At 44.0% G+C, this 22,228-nt stretch overlaps 1 long non-coding RNA gene across 1 annotated transcript in view; it reads right to left on the reverse strand.

Moving 5' to 3' along the window:
- Positions 1–22,228, reverse strand: part of LOC129711329 (uncharacterized) — a 45,277-nt gene that overhangs the window by 21,267 nt on the left and 1,782 nt on the right. Inside the window, exon 2 of the long non-coding RNA XR_008725819.1 lies at positions 13,352–13,411. This is a non-coding gene — a long non-coding RNA (uncharacterized LOC129711329). The remainder of the gene's footprint in view (positions 1–13,351; positions 13,412–22,228) is intronic.

Raw genomic sequence — 22,228 nt, forward strand, 5'->3', positions numbered from 1 at the left:
ATGCAAAAAGCACAAAGTCCTTAGTGCAACCACAGTCAGTCCATACTTCATAGTTTAATTTGTGTTGTGCAGTGTTCAAGAGCCTGATGGTTGTTGGGAAGAAGCTGTTCTTAAACCTGGTGTTCAGGTTTTTCAGGCTTCCAAATCCTAGGATGAAATGAAAGCATGTTCAGTGTGATGTGGGTCTTTGATGACGATAGCTGCTTTTTTGAGGCAGTGACTCCTATAGATCCCTTCGATGCTGGGGAGGTCAGTGCCCTTCATGGACCTGCTCTCCAATCGCAGGTTCAGAGTTCACCTTGGTCAGAACAAGAATGCATGGAGAACGCAGAAGAATGGGCTCCCGCAAGGGTCAGTCTTAGCCCCAACCCTGTTCAACCTTTACACAAATGACCTACCCACCACCAAATCCCGCAAATTCATCTATGCAGATGACATCTGTTTGGCCTTCCAAGCACCAGATTTTGGTACATTGGAACAGGTGCTCAATGAAGACCTTGCTAAACTGGACAAGTACTGCAAAACCTGGCGCCTAAAACCAAGCCCAGAAAAAATGGTCTCCAGTGTGTTCCACCTCCATAATGCAGAAGCCACAAGAGAACCAAACATCTATCTGAGCAGGACCAAACTGAAGTATGTCCCCACTCCAACCTACCTCGGAGTGACCCTTGACAGGACCCTATCCTTCAAGGAACATCTCAAAAGAACAGCAGCTAAGGTGAAGTCCAGAAACAATCTCCTCAGTAAGCTTGCTGGCTCAAAGTGGGGGGCAGCAGCCCCCACACTGCGCATTTCAGCACTAGCCCTTGCATTTTCTTCAGCCGAATATTGTGCCCCTGTTTGGTCCAGGTCATCCCACACACACCATGTGGACACCCAATTGAACTCAACAATGAGGATCATCACAGGAACAATCCGCTCAACACCACTCCCCTGGCTCCCTGTCCTATCCAACATAGCCCCTCCACACATCCGGCGAGTAGTCCTCACTCAAAGGATGCTCCAAAAGACCAAAAACTCCCCTCACCTGCCAATTCACATGGACATCTTCAACCCACCCACTGCTCGACTTCCATCTAGACGACCAATTTGGAAGAACCCACCACCAGCTGATTTCACCATCCAATCAGCTTGGAAAAAGGAATGGGAGTCCAAGGACGTCCCAAATAAACATCTGGTGTCAGACCCAACCCTACCGGTCCCTGGCACCAATCTCCCAAGGAAGCAGTGGACGACGCTGAATAGATTCAGGACTGGACACGGCCCTGCTTGGCCAGCCTTCACAAATGGGGCAGCAGTCCAACACCACGGTGTGCTTGTGGAGAGCAGCAAACAATGCAACACATCATTGAAGCATGCCCTCAACAAAGACTCAAAGGAGGATTTGTCACCCTTCATACAGCAAATCAAGAGGCAACTGCTTGGCTAAAGGACTTTGCATTCGCTAAATAAATAATAAATGAACCTGGCAGTGTCCGGTTGTAATCTCCTTTGTTCCTGGACATTCAAGTTGCTCAACCAGACCATGATGCAACCTGTCAATATGCTCTCCAACATATCCCTGTAGAAGTTTAGTTTACTTGAGAGATACAGCGTGGAAACAGGCCCCTCAACCCAACGAGTCTGTGCCGACCAGCAATCATCCGTACACTAATTCTATCCTACACATTAGGAACAATTTAGAGAAGCCAATTAACCTACAAACCTGCACATCTTTGAAATATGGGAGGAAACCGGAGCACCCGGAGAAAACCCATGCAGTCATAGGGAGAACATACAAATTCCATACAGACAGCACTCATCGTCAGGATTGAACCCGGTTATCTGGCACTGGAAGGCAGCAGCTCTAGTTTAGTTTAGTTTAGTTATTGTCATATGTACCGAGGTACAGTGAAAAGCTTTTGTTGCAAGCTAACCAGTCAGTACCGCAGCGCCACCGTGCGCCCTGCTTCCCTTCACAAGAGTATTCATCAATGTACCAAATCTCATCCATCTTCTCAGGAACTAGATGTATTGTTCGGCTTTCTTTATGATTGCATCTATGTGCTGGGTCCAGGACAGGTCTTCAGAGTATGCACGCCCAGGAAATTGAAGTTCTTGACACTCTCCACCACCAACCAATCAATTAAGACAGGGTTTTGGATCCTTGGCTTCCCTCTTCTAAAGTCAACAATCCACTCTTTGGTTTACCTGACGTTGAGAGTAAGGTTGGTGTTCTGACACCATTCAATCAGATTATCAATCTCCCTCCAATACTCTGACTCAGCGTGGAAACGGGCCCCTCAACCCAATTTTCTAATTGTCTATTAGAGTTAGATAGATCTCTTAAAGATAGAGGGGTGAAGGGATATGGGGAGGGCAGGAATGGGGTACTGATTGTGAATGATCAGCCATGATCACAGTGAATGGCGGTGCTGGCTCAAAGAGCCGAATGGCTTATTCCTGCACCTATTGTCTATTGTCATCGTTACCTATAATTCATCCAACAAAAGTGGTGTCATCTGCAAATTTAAAGATGACGTTGGAACTGTGTCTGGTTACACAGTCATGGATGTAGAACGGGTAGAGCAGGGAACTGAGCACCTCCTCCCCATAAGTGCAGCAGCCAGAAATGTGCACAATACTCCAAATGAAACTTGTGTCTTGAAAAGGTGCAACAACCCAACCCTTATATTCTGTGCCCCAACCTATGAAGGCAAGCATGCATACCATACACCTCTTCACGACCCTATCTACCAGTCTAGGCACCTTCGGAGAATTATGGATATAAACCCGAAAGTCACCTTGTTCTTGAATTACTATTTTGAATGACTATTTTAGGATGCATTTTCAATGTATTGAATGGGGCACCCTTTGCAGTTTAGTCAGGACTAATGGTGAGTTAGGGGGTATTTTAACTTCCACAAATAACGATTTGGGCATCAGAGAAGACATAAAGGTCATAATAACTCTGGTCTCAAAGAGATAGCTCTGTGAAATAGGTAAATGTTTTTTCAGCTCACAAAGGTGAGAACTGTGTTTACAAGGGAACCCATGTACACTGATGATGCTGCACTTATCGCCCCAATGGAAGTAGGTTTTCAGGGGCTGATGGACAGACTGTCTCAATGTTTGTAATGAATACCGATTAACAATCAGCGTTAAGAACGCAGTTGTCAAGGGTCGGGGCACTTCACTCCCCCATGAAAACACATGAAAAGCCACTCCGCTGGAAATTGTTAACAAATTCACCTACCTAGGATCTACAGTGACCAATAGTCTTTCTCTGGATGAGGTAATCAATCCACTTACAGAAAAGGCAGCAACCACCTTTGGGAGGATAATCAAGCAGCCACGGAAGAACAGGAAAGTCATAATTAAGACATCTGTCTACAAAGCGCACGCCAAGCATGTTACCGTACAGCAGTGTAGCTTGGACACCTAATCTACATCAAGAATGGAAATTGAATGGAATTGGCTTTGTCGCATTCTTTGCAGGACAAAATCAGCAATTAATCTATCCTTTCCCTGACCTACTTACTAATCCTCAAGCAGAAGCATCTCTGCTGGCTTGTACATGTACACAGGATGCAAAATAGACATCTTCCCAAAGTTATGCTGTACGGGTTGAATGCCAATGCACGGAGAACAAGAGGAAGACCAAAGCTTTGCTACAAGGATATGATTAAAAGAGATCTGACAAATGTTTACTTTGGCAACCACAACTGGGAAGTGACTGCTGAAGTGGAGAAAGGACCTCCAAGCAGGTATGAAGCACCATGATAGCATGTGGTTCAAGACTCTGGAGGCCAGGTGCCAACGCCACAAAATGGTCAACAGCAACAGCTACACACCCCAATCCAATGGCTAGAGACAACTTCAGCTGCTGAAGCTATGTTGGGGGGGGGGGGTCTGCCTGTCATGGATAGGTCTAATCAGCCGCAGCAGAAAATGTAACCACAAATGAAACATTCCCCTCTCCAAGCAGGCCGTTAATCCCGCACCATAATCTCTCGCAGATGGACACTTGAGAACATATTGCTGTGGTCTAATGCTCTTCCACCTCACCATGAAAATGCTACGTTAAAGTTTATTTTTCTACACTGGTGTATATGATGACTAAAAAGCCTAAATTGGCTTCTGGGTATCTTCTGATTTACTGGTTGTATAGAAAGCCAATGGCTCCCCAGAAGCTGATGTGCACTGTATCTATCCACTATCTTCAGCTCGTGAGATGCTTTTTTATGTTAGCGGGATACTAAAGTAATTGTAAAAAATTACTATTCTCACTGCTGTTTTATGTTGGAAAGTTATTGCAACATCTATAATTATAACATACCAGAACATATTGAAAATAACCAACCTCTTTTCCATATGAATTGCTGTGCACTTGATTGTAAATGAACCAGTAGCAAATGTGGTTAAAATTATTATTATTATTATGACAAAAGAATGCAATTAGAAAAAGGTTATCATCCAATCCTTCTTATTATGTGGTCCTTCAGATTGAGGATGACTTACCTCATTCCAGTTCCTTGGTTTTAAGGTGGTTGTTGAAGCCAATGTGATCTACCAATGGGGCAGGAGGTGTTTGGCAGGTTGGAATGGTGGATAGAGGCTGTGACTGTGTGCTACTTTTGTCATTCACATTGGATTTCTAAGTTCTCCCGACAAACATACTCTGTGTCCTATCTGAAGAATGGTCCTGATCCGAACTGTTACTTATCCATTCCCTCCACAGATGCTGCCTAACCCAACAAATTATTACAGCAGAAAAGCTGGAGAAACTCAGCGGGTGCAGCAGCATCTATGGAGCGAAGGAAATAGGCGACGTTTCGGGCCGAAACCCTTCTTCAGACTTCAGAGTCGACCCGAAAAGTCGCCTATTTCCTTCGCTCCATAGATGCTGCTGCACCCGCTGAGTTTCTCCAGCATTTTTGTGTACCTTCGATCTTCCAGCATCTGCAGTTCCTTCTTGAACAAATTATTACAGCAGTTTGTGTTATGCTCAAGGTTCTCAGTGCAAGAACAACAGTAGATGAATTCCTTCTCTGAGGACCATTTTAATTTTAGTTTTAGAGATATAGCGTGGAAACAGGCCCTTTTGCCGACCCAGTCCGTGCCAACAGTGATCACCTGTACACTACTTATATCCTACACTCTAGGGACAATTTTTACATGTCAATTAACCTACAAACCTGCATGTCTTTGGAATGTGGGCAAAAATTGAAGCTCGGACCCGGAGAAAACCAATGCGGTCACTGTGAGAACGTACATGCTCCAACCGTATTCATTAAAAGAGCTGCCAAGGCTGAGATGCTCATTCAAATAGCTTATTTTATCTCAAAATAGAAAATAGCTCATTTTCCCAGTGTGAGTCAAAAGATATGGGGAACAGTGTAGACAAAAGTATAGACAAAAGGAACTGCAGATGCTGGAATCTTGCATAGAACACAAGTGCAGGAGTAATGATTGACCAGATTGAACCACTGAAGTCTTTCCAGGTGAGGCAGAGGTTCACCTGCACCTCCTCCAACCTCATCCATTGCATCCACAGTTCTAGGTGTCAACTGCTCTACATCGGTTAGACCAAGCGCAGGCTTGGCGATCGCTTCGCCCAATACCTCCGCTCAGTTCGCATTAACCAACCTGATCACCCGGTGGCTCAGCACTTCAATTCCCCCTCCCATTCCGAATCCGACCTTTCTGTCCTGGCCTCCTCCATGGCCAGAGTGAGTCCCACCGCAAATTGGAGGAGCAGAACCTCATATTTTGCTTGGGCAGTTTACACCCCAGCTGTACGAACATTGACTTCTCCAATTTCAGGTACTCCTTGCTTTCTCCCTCCTTCCCCTCCCCTCCCCTTCCCAGCTCTCCCACAGCCTACTGTCTCCACCTTTTCCTTTCTTCTTCTGCCCCCACCCCCACATCAGTCTGAAGAAGGGTCTCGACCTGAAACATCACCTATTCCTTCGCTCCATAGATACTGCCTCACCCGCTGAGTTTCTCCAGCATTTCAGAATCGGAATCATACTTTATTCGCCAAAAATGTTTTGCAACTTACGAGAAATTTCATTGGTCAGTCATACACTTAGAAGTAACAGATCACTTCAAAAACACATTTTAACATGAACATCCACCACAGTGACTCCTACACATTCCTCACTGTGATGGAAGGTGAAATATAGTTCAAGTCCTTCCCTTAGTTCTTCCTTGGTCGTGGGCCTCGAGCCCCCATTGACGGGATGATCTTGACTCCCATAGCCGGCGGCGCAGGGCCCTCTGCGTCGAGGCGATCAAGCTCCTGCATCGGGGGGGATGTCAGCTCCCCTGCGCCGGGCGATTGAACCTCGCATCGGGGCTGGTGAACCTTCCGCGACATTGGAGCTCCCGACGGCCTCACCCGAGACTGCGAGCCCTTGGTGTTGGTTCCGTGGTGGTCACGGTGGGAGCGATCCCAGACAAGGGATCAGCTCCGATGTTAAGTCCACGCCCCGCGGTGGGTCTCACGACAGTCCGAGGAGGCTTCCAGCTCCATCGATGGTAGGCCGCAGAGCCTGGAGAATGTGATCATAAAATTGATCACATCTCCGGGAAGGTAAGAAACTGAAAAAAAGTTTCCCCCGATCCCCTCCCCCCTCCCCCTCATAAAACAAACCAAAGAACATTAAAACAAAACTTTTACCAAACTAAAAAATAACAAAAAGAGCGGGAAAAAAAACTGACTGCCGACAGTGCAGCCATCGCCCCGGCGCCCCTGGTGGAATTTTTGTCCACCTTTAAAGAATGACTCCAGCATCAGTGTAAAAGTGTAAATGAGGCCAAAATCAGATGGACCATGACCTTGGTAAATGGTAGAACAGTCTCAAGGGGCTCACGTAATCTACTGCTATTTCTTAATGGAGACACAAGAAACTGCCGATGCATGAATCTTGAGCAAAAGACTAAATCTTGGAGGAACTCAGCGGGCCAGGCAGCTTCTGTGAAGGGAATAGACAGACAATATTTTTAGTTGTGATCCTTTTTCAGGTTGATTGAAGTAGTGGGAAAAACGTTGAAGAGAGGTGGGAGCGGGACAAAGTTGAGTCTTTGGAGCGGAGATCGCAAGAGACGATAAGATCAATGACAGTGTGGCTATTATATTTCTTATGGCCTTTATGTTTTCCTTTTGGGTTCAGTTCGGGGTTTTTTTGTTTTTTCATCAGTATTAAGCAAAGGCAGCTGAACAACTGCCAGTTTCTGCGCATCTAGATGGTCTGAAGAAGGGTCCCGACCCAAAACATCACCTATCCATATTCTCCAGAGATGCTGCCTGACCCACTAAGTTAGTCCTGCACTTTATGTCCTTTTGGGTAAACCTGCAGTTCATTTTTTCTATACTTTCAGGGACATATTGTCGTTTTACTAAAATCCATCACCATTTACCAGATTAATATCATCATGCCACTGATCAATGATTTGAAAAACAACAGTAACTAGACAATGGTTGTATTGAAAATAGACACAAAAAAACTAGAGTAACTCAGCGGGACCGGCAACATCTCTGGAGAATTTGGTGCGAGACTGTCGTACTGCCAGACGACAGTCGCCCATCAGTCACTACCGGCCTGTCACGTAAATGACGCACAAATGACGCCCAAGTGGGACAGGCTCATAAGAGTCCACATCTTGAACAACGGATACAGTAGGTGAGGTTGGAGGAGGTGCATGTGAACCTCTGCCTAACCTGAAAGGACTGTCGGGATCCCTGGACAGAGTCGAGGGATGAGGTATAGGGTCAGGTGTTGCATCTTCTGAGGTTGCAGGGGAAGGTATGTAGAGAGGGGGTGGTTTGGGTGGGAAGGAATAAGTTAACCCGGGAGTTGCGGAGGGAATGGTCTCTGCGGAAGGTGGAAAGGGGGTGGAGATGGGAAGATGTGACTAGTGTAGGGATCCCGTTGGAGGTGGTGAAAATTTCGGAGGATTATGTCTTGTAAGCGACGGCTGATGGGGTGAAAGGTAAGGTCTAGGACGACTCTGTCTCTGCTGCGACTAGGGGGAGGGGGAGAAAAGGCGGAGCTGCGGGGTACCGAGGAGCCACGAGTGAGGACCTCATCTATGATGAGAGAGAGGAAATCCCGTTCCAAAAAGAATGAGGACATCATGGATGTCCTAGTGTGGAACACCTCATCTTGGCAGATGCGGCTTGGACGGAGAAATTGGGAGTAGGGGATAGTCTTTGCAAGAAGCAGGGTGGGAAGACGTTTAGTGTCCATAGTTGAGGGAGTCAGTGGGTTTATATTAGATGTCAGTCAATGGTCTATTTCCTGTGATGGAGACTGAGATCAAGAAAGAGGAGGGAGGTGTCGGAGATGGTCCAAGAAAATTTGAGTGCAGGATGGAAATTGGTGGTGAAGTTGATGCTCTGCATGGGTGTAGGAGGTGGCACCGATGCTGTCGTCAATGTAATGGAGATAGAGTTCGGGGATAGGGCCAGTGTACGCTTGGAACAGGGATTGTTCAATGCACCCTACAAAGAGGCAGGCATAGCTGGGGCCCATGTGAGTGCCTATAGCTAAGCTTTGGACAGAGGAAGTGGGAGGAGTCGAAGGAGAAGTTGTTAAGGGTGAGGACCAACTCCATTAGACGGCGTAGAGGAATATTGGATGGTTCTGCAGTCAATGAAGAAATGGAGGGCTTTAAGGCCTTCCTGGTGGGGGATGGAGGTGACTGAACGTCCACAGTAAATAAGAGGGAGTGGGGGCTGTGAAAGCAGAAGTCATTAAAGAGACAAAGGACATGTGAGGTATTTTGGAAATAGGTCGGGAGAGATTGGACCAGAGGGGATAGGATGGAGTTGAGATACGTGGAAATCATTTCAGTGGGTCAGGAGCAGGCAGAAACAATGGGTCTGCCAGGGCAGTTGTGTTTATGGATTTTGGGAAGAAGGTAAAATCGGGCTGTGCGGGGCTGGGAAATGATAAGGTTGGAGGCTGTGGAAGGCAGACAGCCAGAAGTGATGAAATCAGAAGTGATCTGTGAGATTATGGCCTGATGCTCATCTGTGGGATCAAGGTCCAAGGATGTGTGTACGTTTGGAATGCTGTGCCGTATTGCTAAAGTAAAACACATGTAAGGGTCTGAAGAAGGGTCTCGATCCAAAAAGTCACCCATTCTTTCTTTCCCGAGATGCTGCCTGACCCACTGAGTTACTCCATCATTTTATGTCTATCTTTGGTGTAAACCAGCATCTGCCGTTCCTTCCAAACACATTTAAGCATAAATTCTGTATGAGAATTCTGACATTTATTGTCCCCATGAAGTTTTCGTGATGGAAAATTCTATCTTTCCAAATAAGCCTCTGCGGTGTTTATTTGTCTTTCAATGGTTAATACATAAAAAGTTAAGCATTATACAGTATATAGTTACATTGAAAAATAATTTGAGTTGGTCCAAAACAGTGTAAAAAATGTAGTGATTGTATTGCATTTGGCAGATCTGAGACGTTGTTGTGCCCTAACTCAATATCTATCCTTGCCCAGCCCCCCAAACCGCACTTAAAGTTGTTGCTCGTAAAAGCTATTCAAGATTTACTTTATGTCATCTTTGCTGATTGTAAAGAGATGGATGGAATGTCTTCTTTCCAATTTCATAATATTCACAATTAATATTTTTAGAACATTCTATTTAAATTTGCGTTGTACTTTGATAGCTTTCAGTGATTTGTGAAATTGGCTTAATTGATGCCACATACAAGGTCTAAAAATATATTTTCCTGGCACAGTGAAAATAATTTGTTCATAAATCCTACTGATATAACTCTAGCAGAAATGTTCTTATAATTCGCTGACATATTGCCTCACCCAAGGTACAACTGATATGTGCATAAATAAACATTGCCTCCTGCTACCGGTAAAACACACTGAAGTTATACGCTATTGTATTCCCTCCATACAGGAAGATCTGAATTTATTCCAAGTAGTAATTTTTGTGAATTGTGCAAAAAACACGTCTGTGTGCTTTGTGTGTGGACATTTTATTAATCTGTATTATGACCAACATCTATTGGGGTTATTCCATCCCTTCTCTACATTTCGGAGTCAACTAAAATATAGCAAGTCTTGATGAATATTTTCTGATGCTGAACTAATAAATTACTAATGTAGACAAATTCATTAATTAAATAGCATTTTAAAAATCGTAATCCTCTTATCCTTGCACTTAAATTTCCTCTAATCCATGAATAAAAATCTCTGGTGTGCAATTTTACAGTTCCAGTACAATGGCTACAATTGGTCCACACTTTTATTTAAAGAAGGGTTGGAATTTATGCTGCCCAACTTTAGCACACATGCACACATTTAAAAACCCACTGCTAAAGAAGGGCAAAAGTACATTTTGTATTGTGAAACAGTCATTTGGTTAAATAATTTAAAGAATTGCAGATGAGTATAGCACACTTCCAATGTGGTACTCAATAATAAGATATCATAGAAACATAGAAACATAGAAAGTAGGTGCGAGAGCAGACCACCAGGTCCATCGAGCCCGCACCGCCATTCGCTCATGGCTGAACACTAAACAGACACACTTACCCACAAACAGTAGACACAAGACACAGAACACAAGACACTACCCTCCCCTTTATACCGCTATCACCCCTCTCCACCCCAAGAACCTCGTGATCTCCTGGGGGAGGCAAAAAACCGGATAAAAACCCAGGTCCAATTCGGGAAAAAAATCCGGGAAATTCCTCTCCGACCCCAATCTAGGCGATCGACACTTGTCCAGGAGATCACTCAGGTCTTACTATACTAACCATACCTAGGTCCATATCCCTGCCCTCTCCCCGTAGCCTCTTATCCCCTTGGCAGCTAAAAAACCATCTATTTTAGTCTTAAATATATTTAAAGATTCTGCTTCCACTGCTCCCTGGGGCAGTGAATTCCATAAATTAACCACCCTCTGGGTGAAGAAGTTCTTCCTCATCTCAGTTTTAAAAGAGCCCCCCCTTATTCTGCAACTATGTCCCCTAGTTCTAGTTTCCCCGATCATTGGGAACATCCTCGGGGCATCCACCCGATCAAGGCCCCTCACGATCTTATATGTTTCAATGAGATCGCCTCTCATTCTTCTAAACTCCAAAGAGTAGAGTTCCAGCCTACTTAACCTTTCCTCATATGTCAATCCCCTCATTGCAGGAATTAATCTTGTAAACCTTCGCTGCACTGCCTCCAGGGCTAGTACATCCTTTCTTAAGTATGGACCCCAGAACTGTACACAGTATTCCAAATGTGGTCTCACTAATACTGTGTACAGCTGCAGCAAGACCTCCGTGTTTTTATACTCAATCCCCCTAGCAATAAAGGCCAAAACTCCATTGGCCTTCCTGATTGCTTGCTGCACCTGCATACTAACTTTCAGTGATTCATGTACTAATACCCCTAGATCCTTTTGCGTTGCATTACAACGCAGCTCCTCCTCATTTAAAAAATAACTTGCCCTATCATTTTTTTTCCCAAAGTGAATGACTTCACATTTATTAGTATTAAATTTCATCTGCCAAGTTGTTGCCCACTCACCTAGCTTATCTATATCCTTTTGCAGACTCTTCCTATCCTCCTCATCCCCTACTTTTCCTCCCATTTTTGTATCGTCCGCAAATTTTGATATATTACACTTGGTTCCCTCCTCCAAATCATTTATATAAATTGTGAACAACTGGGGTCCCAGCACCGACCCTTGCGGAACCCCGCTAGTTACCGGTTGCCATCCCGAGTATGAACCATTTATCCCCACTCTCTGCTTCCTATTTGTTAGCCAATCCTCTACCCATGCTAATATATTACCCCCAATCCCATAATTTTTTATTTTTAGCAATAGTCTCTTATGTGGCACCTTGTCAAAAGCCTTTTGGAAGTCCAAGTATACCACATCCACCGGTTCCCCTTTATCCACCCGGGGTGTTACTTCCTCAAAGAATTCGAGCAGATTCGTTAAAACAGGACTTCCCCTTCACAAAAACCATGCTGGTTCTGTCTGTCCGATGAAGTCATGTTTATCCAAGTGCCCCGTTAATGTTTCTTTAATAATTGTCTCTAACAATTTACCCGCCACCGATGGTAGACTAACCGGTCTGTCGTTACCCGCCTTCTGTTTACTTCCTTTTTTAAATATAGGTAGGTGTTACATTGGCCATTTTCCAATCCACTGGGACCGTTCCTGCCTCCAGGGAGTTTTGGAAAAATTATCACCAATGCATCCACAATCCCCCACCGCTATCTCCCTCAAGACCCTTGGATGTAATCCATCAGGCCCAGGGGATTTATCCTCCTTCAGTCTCATTAATTTCCCTAATACCACCTCCTTGGTGATCTTAATAGTATTTAGCTCCTCCATTCCTACCGCCCCCTGTTTATCCAGCGTTGGAATATTTTTTGTGTCTTCTATGGTGAAGACTGATACAAAATACTCGTTTAATGCCTTTGCCATTTCCATGTTCCCCACCAACAACTCTCCAGCCTCACCCTCCAATGGACCAACGTTCACCTTAGCCACCCTTTTTCTTTTTATATAGCTATAAAAACTCTTACTATTAGTTTTTATGTTGTTCGCTAAATTCCTTTCATAGTCTATTTTCCCCGTCTTAATTAATCTCTTAGTTATTTTTTGCTGACCTTTAAATGCTTCCCAATCCTCTACCCTCCCACTATCTCTGGCTACCTTATATGCCCTTGCCTTCAGCCGAATACTATCCTTTATAGTTTTACTGAGCCATGGCTGACTGTTCTTACCCTTACCCCTTTTTTTCTTCATAGGAATAAATTTTTCTTGAAGGTTATACAGTATACCCTTAAACGTACACCACTGCTCATGTACCGTCTTATTCTTGAGCCTGCTATCCCAGTCAACTTTGATCAGCTCAGTCCTCATACCTTCAACTACATAACTACATATCAATCTGTAGTTTGAGTTAAATTTGGGTGTGCATCCTTTCAAATATAACTCATTAGTATATATAGTTTCAGATAATTCATGGTAAGTAGAAGGTAGGAAGATCTTTTGGTTTCAAAGCGAATCATGGAAATTTTCTGGTTGTATGTTCTGCTGTAAACTGTTGACATTGATTGCAGAATTAATCAATAATTCATATTCTTTGTGTCATGCAATTACTTGAATGTTGAATTTAATGGACTCTGATCTTTATCCACCCCGGCATCTCCAATGTTCCTACATTGCTTTGAGACATATGTAATGCAATATACAGTTAGCTGCAGTGCAGAGTTGATAAGTCTGCCAAGATTCCCTCAGGTAATCACAGTAAAGTGACCCCAAATGGAAAATTATGTGTATGTATAACATTTAAAGACAGGATATTTTCCACGGTAATTACCTTCTGGCTGAGCAGTCTGACAATGTTCATTGTTCGGGTTCACTTGTGAAGAACAGTCATCTACACAAGGAAAAGGGCAGGTTATTAAAAAATAGACTAAGTGTTCCTACTGGTAAGTTGTACCTATACCCCAAGGTTCGTTCAATCGCTGTCGTATTGGCACTATTGCTTAGAATAATGCAATCATGGAAATGGTACCACATAGAAGAAACCCATTTGACCCATCAAGTCTCTGGAGGGAAAATCCATTTGGTCTCATTCTCTGAATGAATGTATGTACAATCAGATTCAGGAACATTTATTTATGAGAGTACTAGGCAGTCCTCTCATAAACTGGGGTTTTGTCCCAATTTCCAACCTACCTGATTGCAGAAATTAGACTTTTGTCTGGAACTATAACACCACAATGCTGTAAAATTATATTCTGCACTCTGGTGTTTTTCTTTTAGCATTACCTATTGTGTTTTTGTATGGATGACTATTTATTAATCCACTTGTGTATAGAATTATTTGATTTAACTGGAAACAAAAGGTTTTGACTTGCAAATAAAAAGCTTTCTTCTCAGCACATGTGTGACAATAATAAACCAATTCACATAGCAAGTGGCAGGACTGGCTGGTGTTCAACCACTGGGAATGCGGTCAGCAGTTTCGAAGACAATCGCCGAAGCCGACCCGTTAGTGCCAGACAGGAGGAAGGCTGCAGCCCTAAATCCTCCCACTACAGCCTTCATGTACCCCCACTGCTACCACGTGTGTGGCTTGTGTATCAGATTCGTGAGCCACACTCGATCCCACAAGACATGAGACTGCACAACCATGCTCTCGTCGTCTATGACGGGCCACCGCCAACAGCAATGTAAGGTTGAGGAACAACACCTCCTCTTCCATCAGACTTCCAGATTGATTATTGGATTCTACAACTCACTTCCTCTGTCTGTATCAGAACTGGCCATTTCAGCTGCTGGTCATCCATCTATGATGTGGGCTTAGTTTTCTTCAAACCATTGGCAAAACTTGACTGGCTGGGCATGTCTTACAGCCATGCATTTTGCAATTTTTACTATCTTTTAGTTTTTTTTTTTAACTTTTACTCTTGTATAAACATTTCTTCATAGCTTTTATTTATTTTCTTTCTCACTAAATGCCCCCATTAATCTATCAACTGGATGATTTCTACAAACCTGGAACCATCCCATCCTACCTTGTCCTATACATCCTTCCCCACCACATTGCAACGAACAATTAACTTGTTCTTTTCTCTCTTTCTCAGTTCCGATGGAAAATCTTTGACCAGAATTTTTAACTCTGTTACTGCCACCTGATTAGTTGGATGTTTTCTGTTTTTTTAGCCAAGATATTCAAATCAAATAGTTAATTGTTGTCTGTGGGAGTATTCAGTGCCAAATTAATTGTCATCTATATTACTAAAAGTCTGATCTTGACTACATCCTGTTGTTCTGTATATTGATTTAAATAAAAACGCTGCCACTTACGGCTGTGATTTTTGGCCATCTTACTCAGAGTCCTCCTCTGCTGCGCAGGACAAGAGGATTTTCCCCATCAATGAAAAATAAAAGAGTTATTAGTGTTTAAAAAATGTTGAGATTCTCTCTCCTGAAGGCCACGCCCCTTCCGGAGGGGCTATAAAACCCAGAAGTGTTGAGTGCCTCAGTCAGTCTCTGCAAGATGGGGGGGAGCGACAGGGTCAGTCTGAGTTGTGAATAACACTGAACACATCTATATTACTAAAAGTAAGATCTTGACCGCTTTTGACACTGCGATGTGATTTCCAAGAGAACGCCGCCACTCACGGCCGTCATTTTTGGCCACCTCGCTCAGAGCCCCCCTCCGCTGGACAGGACTGGAGGATTTTTCCCATCGATGAAAAATCAGAGAGATATTAATATATTTTTTTAATTTGCCATTCTCTCTGCTGCCCCCGCTGGTGGCAGGGGGGAGGGACTATAAAACCCGGAAATGTCGTGGTTCACTCAGTCTCTGTCAGATGGAGAAAGCGAGAGAGTCATGGTTCTCTGAGCTGCGAATAACACTGAACGCACGTCTACTCCACGGTGAGTCCCCGGGATGTGGTTTTCAGCAAATGTGTTGTTGTTTGCAAAGTGTTTGCCCAATTGGATTGGCTTTTTAAAGGGCTTTCAGCAAATGTGTTTTGTTGGCGTGCAACGTTTTTTTGTCCAATTGGCTTGGCTTTTAAAGGGCTTGCTTGCTTGTTTTCGGATGGATAAAGCATGAATAAACATTTTATTAGATCAGAGCTGTGTTTAATTTCAAAATTGGCGCTCATTCTGTGATTTTTGCTTAGTTGCAAGATGGCGCCGATGACGTAATTTCCGGTTAGCGTCATTTCCAGTTTGTGGCAAGAAGGAAAAGGGTGGGGTCAAGATGGCGCCGAGTGCAGGCGCCGTTGATGACTGAGTGTGTTTGTTGGATGTTATTTAAGGCATGTTTTTGCTTCAGCACCAGCAGCCTCTACAGGAGGCTTTAAACATTCATTTTACACACTGTATATTCAACACGTTCTGAAGTTACTTGGCTTTTTAGTATTGGGTGAGTGTGTGTGTGTGAATGAGTGTGTGTGTGTGTGGTGTGTGAATGTGTGTGTGAATGTGTGTGTTAATGAGTCTGCTTGTGTGTGTGTGTGAATTAGTCTGTGTATGTGTGCGTGCGTGAATGAGTCTGTGTGTGTGTGTGTGAATGAGTCTGTGTGTGTGTGTGTGTGAATGAGTCTGTGTGAATGAATCTGTGTGTGTGTGTGTGTGTGTGTGTATGTGTGTGTGAGTGTGAATGAGTCAGCGTGTGTGTGTGTGTGTGCGTGCGTGCGTGTGCGTGAGTCTGTGTGTGAGTGTCTGTGTGAGGTGGAGGGTGTGTGTGAGCAACAAATAACAAATAGTACGAACTAGCGCAACAGAAAGCTCCCCTCCCCCCCCGCTAAACTGTGTTGCCTTTGGTTTGGAAATGCTAAAGCTGTGTTGCTTTGTGTTTGGAAATGCTAAAGCTGTGTTGCCTTTGGTTTGGAAATGCTAAAGCTGTGTTGCCTAATAAATGTTGCCTTACCCAATTAAAGTTGCCTTGCCCAATTAAAGTTGCCTTGCTTAATTAAAGTTGCTTTGCCTTCTATATAATTAAAAGTCTAATCTTGACCACTTCCTGTTTGCGCTCTATATTGATTTTAGAAAAAACGCTACCACGTACGACTGTAATATTTGCCCATATTACTCAGAGTCCCCCTCCGCTCATCAGGTGCCGAGGATATTTCCCATCGATGAAAAATAAAAGAGTTATTAGTGTTTAAAAAATGTTGAGATTCTCTCTCCTGTCAATCACGCCATGAAGGCCACGCCCCTTCTGGTGGGAGGGGGGGAGGGACAATAAAACCCAGAAGTGTGGGCGTGGCTCAGTCTCTGCAAGATGGAGGAGGGAGAGGTCACGACTCTCTGTCTTTAGTGGCCTTACACCCTGCTTGAAATGGTATGAAACTGCACTTGAATTTGGTGGCCTTCCAACCTGCTTGAAATGGAATTTCAAGTAATAGCCATGAGTCAACTGCCAGCCCACCAGCCGCGAGTGAGTGAGCTGCCAGCACAACAGGTTTGAGTGACTGAGCCGCCAGCCCAAGAATCCATTTGGCCCACAATCTCCATACTAGCCCTGGAAACCAGTCCCTTCAGCCCACAACACCCATGCTAGCGCTCCAGAAAGCCCCCCCCTCCTCCACTGGCCATCAATATTGGAATTGATGGAGAGGTGGAATATTGCGTTGGGGGACCAGCCCTCCCGTGTGATGCTGGGACCCAACGGGTCCCACTTAGTCTAGTAATATATATAAATGACCTGGACATAGGTGTAGATTAGTAAATTTGCTGGAGTTGCGGACAATGAGTAAGGTTGTCAAATTAAACAGCGAGATACAGATCAGCTTTAGAAATAGGCAGGGAAATGGCAGATGGAGTTTAATCCGAGCACGTGTAAGGTGTTGCACTTTGAAAGATTAAATGTAATGGGAAAATATACCGTTAATGACAAGACTTGATTAATGTGCAGAGGGATCTTGGAGGCCAAGTCCATAGCTCTCTGAAAATGGTAAACACAAGTAGGTAGTGTTGAAGAAGGCATGTGGTATGCGTGGCTCCGTCAGTTGGGGCAATGAGTACAAGAGTCAGGAAGTCATGATGCAGTTCTATAAGACTTTGCTTCGGCTGCATTTGGAATATTGTGTGCAGTTCTGATTACCCCTCTTTACAGGAATATGGAGACTTATGAGAGGGTGCAGAAGATGTTTTACCAGAAGGCTGCCTGGATTAGAGAATATTAGCTACAAGAAGAGGTTGGACGGTGTTTTATTGTTTATTGAGGAAACACTTTTTCACACAGAGAGTTGTGAGTGTGGAATTCTCTGCCTCAGAGGGCGGTGGAGGCCGGTTCTCTGGATACTTTCAAGACAGAGCTAGATAGGGCTCTTAATGATAGCTGAGTCAGGGGATATGGGGAGAAGGGGAGAAGGCAGGAACGGGGTACTGATTGTGGATGATCGGCCATGATCACATTGAATGGCGGTGCTGGCTCGAAGGGCCGAATGGCTTACTCCTGCACCTATTATCTATCGTCTATTGTCATGTCAAGTTCATTTTCTTTACCAACATTGATTGCATGAACTTTTGTCATTGCTTCATGATCTTCAAGCTCGTTATCCATTGTTTTGTTTCTACTAAACTTAGTTTCTCCATAGCCATCATCACATGTCTCCTGACAAGCTGTACAAACTATCCTGAAATGTATACCTCACTGCCCAATCACCCATCACCTTGTCATTGTTGAGTTTCATTGGCTCCTCATTATCTTTAGAGCCTCACTCTTTCCTAACTACATAACTACCTTAACCAAGGTTCAGGTTTATTATTTACCAAGAGACAGTGGAAAGCTTTGTTTTTTGCATGCTGTCTAATCAGATTAAATTTGCTAGTGCTACATGTGTGGGTTTAAACTAAATAGTGGGGGGGAGGGATTGACAAATTGGGAGTATAAAGGGGAAGTGAGTACAGGAAAAGTTACTAAAGACTCCCGAGTTAATGGGAAGGAAAGTTCGAGAAGGGATAATAGAGTAAGATCAGGGCCAATAGTGGCCGGTGTGAGAGGGGAGGAGAATACCAAAGTTAAAGTGTTGTATCTGAATGCGTGAAGTATAAGAAATAAAGTGGATGAGCTTGAAGCTCAATTAGAAATTGGCAAGTATGATGTTGTGGGAAATAGACATGGCTGCAAGAGGACCAGGGCTGGGAACTGGATATTCAATGGTATACGTCCTATTGAAAAGACAGGGTGGGCAGAGGGTGTGGGGTAGCTCTGTTTGAGGAATTAAATTCAGGCGATAGAATCAGGAAATGTAGAGTCAGTAGAGTAGAACTGAGGAATTGTAAGGGTAAGGGCCATAATAGGAGTGGCCAAGCCCCAAAACAGTGGATATAGGGTGCTGTTGAGACAAGGGGCAGGTAGAATACCAAAGTTAAATGTGTTGTATCTGAATGCGTGAAGTATAAGAAATAAAGTGGATGAGCTTGAAGCTCAATTAGAAATTGGCAAGTATGATGTTGTGGGAAATAGACATGGCTGCAAGAGGACCAGGGCTGGGAACTGGATATTCAATGGTATACGTCCTATTGAAAAGACAGACAGGTGGGCAGAGGGTGTGGGGTAGCTCTGTTGGTGAGGAATTAAATTCAGTCCCTTGCGATGGGTGACATAGAATCAGGAAATGTAGAGTCAGTATGGATATAACTGAGGAATTGTAAGGGTAAAATGACCATAATGGGAGTTATCTACAAGCCCCAAAACAGCAGCTTGGATATAGGGTGCAAGTTGAAACAAGAGTTAAAATTGGCATGTCATAAAGGTAATGCTACGGTTATTATGGTAGATTTCAACATGCAGGTATACTGGGGAAAATCAGGTTAGTACTGGACCCCAAGAAAGGAAGTTTGTCGAGTGCCTCCGTGATAGATTCTTAGAGCAGCTTGTACTGGAGCCTACCAGGGAGAAGACAATTCTGGGTTTAGTGTTGTGTAATGAACCGGATTCGATAAGGCAACTTGAGGTAAAGGAGCCATTAAGAGGTAGTGACCATAATATGATGATTTAATCTACAATTTGAGAGGGAGAAGGGAAAATCGGAAGTGTCAGTATAAGAGTTGAACAAAAGAGACTATTGGAGCCATGAGGGAGGGAGATGGCCAAAGTTGACTGGAAAGATACACTAGCGGGGATGACTTTGGAACAACAATGGCAGGTATTTCTGGGAATAATACAGAAGGTGCAGGATCAGTTCATTCCAAAAAGGAAGAAAGATTCCAAGGGGAGTAAGGGGCGACTGTGGAAGACAATGGAAGTAAGGGACAGTATAAAAATAAAAGAGAAGTATAACATAGCAAAGATGAACGGGAAGCCAGAGGATTGGGTAACTTTTAAAGAGCAACAGAAGATAACTAAAAAGGCAATACGGGGAGAAAAGATGAGATACGAAGGTAAGCTAACCAAGGATATAAAGGAGGATAGTAAAAGCTTCTTTAGGTATGTGAAGTGGAAAAAATTAGTTAAGACCAAAGGTGAACCCTTAAAGACTGAAAAAGGAAATGGCAGACAAGCTGAATTGGTACTTTAGGTCTGTCTTCACTAAGGAAGATACAAACAATCTTCCTGATGTACTAGTGGCCAGAGGATCTCGGGTGATGGAGAAACAGAAGGAAATTCACATTAGGCAGGAAATGGTGTTGGGCAGACTGATGGGACTGAAGGCTGATAAATCCCCAGGGCCTGATAGTCTGCATCCCATGGTCCTTGTAGCTCTAGAAATCGTGGATGCATTGGTGATCATTTTCCAATGTTCTCTAGATTCAGGATCAGTTCCTGTGGATTGGAGGGTAGCTAATGTTATTCCACTTTTTAAGAGAACAGGAAGGGAGATTATATGAATGGTGTTCAAGAAGGAACTGCAATTGGAGAATCGAAGTTAGCCTGGACAAACTCGGTGGTGGGGAAATGTATGGAGTCAATTATAAAAGATGAAATAGCGGCACATTTGGATAGCAGTAACAGGATCGGTCCGAGTCAGCATGGATTTACGAAGGGGTAATCATGCTTGACTAATCTTCTGGAATTCTTTGAGGATGTAACTAAGAAAATGGACAAGGGGGAACCAGTAGATGTAGTGCACATGGACTTTCAGTAAGCATTTGACAAGGTCCCACATAGGAGATCAGTGGACAAAATTAAAGCATATGGTATTGGGGGTAGGTACTGACATGGATAGAAAATTGGCTGGCAGACAGGAAACAAAGAATTGGTATAAATGGGTCCCTTTCAGAATGGCAGGCAGTGACTAGTGGGGTACCACAAGGCTCGGTGCTGGGACTGCAGCTATTTACAATATATACTAGACCAAGTGCAGACCCCGTTGGGTTGTGGGGGGGGGAGGCGGCATGCAGCGTCACACACACTAACTATCTCCCCCCCCCACCCCGCGCCCCTCCCGCACTCACGCTAATTACCCCCCTTGATATTATATTAATACAGCTGTGCAGGACATTTGTTCAGTCATTCAGAGCTCAGACCTCCATCTTGTAGAGACTGATTGGGGCACACCACTTGCAGAGACTGATTGAGGCACACCACTTCCTGGTTTTATAGTCCCTCCCCCTCCCATCAGCAGGAGCAGCAAAGCGAATGGGAAATTTTGTAAAAATATTAATATCTCTGTAATTTTTCATCGACGGGAAAAGTCCTCGGCACACATGCGGCGGAGGGGGCTCTGAGCAAGCTGGCCAAAAATGACGGCCGTAGGTGGCGGCGTTCTCTCGGAAATCGCAGCACAGATGGCCAAAACCGGTCAAGAATTCTCTGGAATTTCTTGCAGTCTTGTGCAGAGCTATTTCCAAACCAAGCTGTGATGCAACCCAACAGTATGCTTTATGTGATGCATCTGCAGAAGCTTGTTAGAGCCATTGGACGCATGCTGAATTTCCTCAGTCAACTGATGAATTGGAGGCGTTGGTCTGTCTTCTAGGCTGTCGCTTCAATGTGGTTGGTCCAAAACAGATTGTTGGTAAAATAAATGCCAAGGAACTTGAAGTTCTCAACAATTTCCACTTCGGCACCATTGATACAGATTGGGGCTTGTACTCCACAATGCTTCTTGAAGCCGATAACTCGCTCCTTCATCTTGCTGACATTTAGGGAGAGTTTATTGTACTGCCACTATGTTATCTACTTTGCCTCCTTGCTGTAGTTAGTCTGCCTCCAGCTCCAGACAGTTAATGGAGACTATTCTGAGGGATAAGATATAAATGCATTTGGATAAATTGGTCGATTAGGGATAATCAGCATGGTTTTGTACGTGGGAGATTGTGTCTGACGAATTTGATTGATTTTTTGAAGAAGTATCCAAAAAGGTTGATGTCCAAATCTGTAGATGTGTTTATATGGACTTCAGCAAAGCATTTGATACGTTTCTGCACGATAGGCTGTTCGGGAAGTTAGATTGCATGGGATCCAGGGAGAGCTCGCAGACTGGATAGAGAATTAGCTTCAAGGAAGGAAGCAGAGGGTGATGCTGGAAGATTGTTTATTGGACTGGAGGCCTGTGACTAGTTGTCTGCCTCGGGTATCAATTGCTGTTTGTTGCTTATATCAATGATCTGGGTAAGAATGTACAAGGCATGATCAATAAGATAGTAGATCACACTAAACTGGGTGGTATTGGAGATAACAAAGATGGTTATCAAAAATTACAACAGGATCTTCATCAGTTGGTCAAGTTGGCTGAGAAATGATGAATGGAGTTTAATGCAGATAAGTGCTAGGTAT

This window comes from Leucoraja erinacea, chromosome 29 (assembly GCF_028641065.1).
Source record: "Leucoraja erinacea ecotype New England chromosome 29, Leri_hhj_1, whole genome shotgun sequence".
In the NCBI taxonomy this organism is placed as follows: domain Eukaryota; kingdom Metazoa; phylum Chordata; class Chondrichthyes; order Rajiformes; family Rajidae; genus Leucoraja; species Leucoraja erinaceus.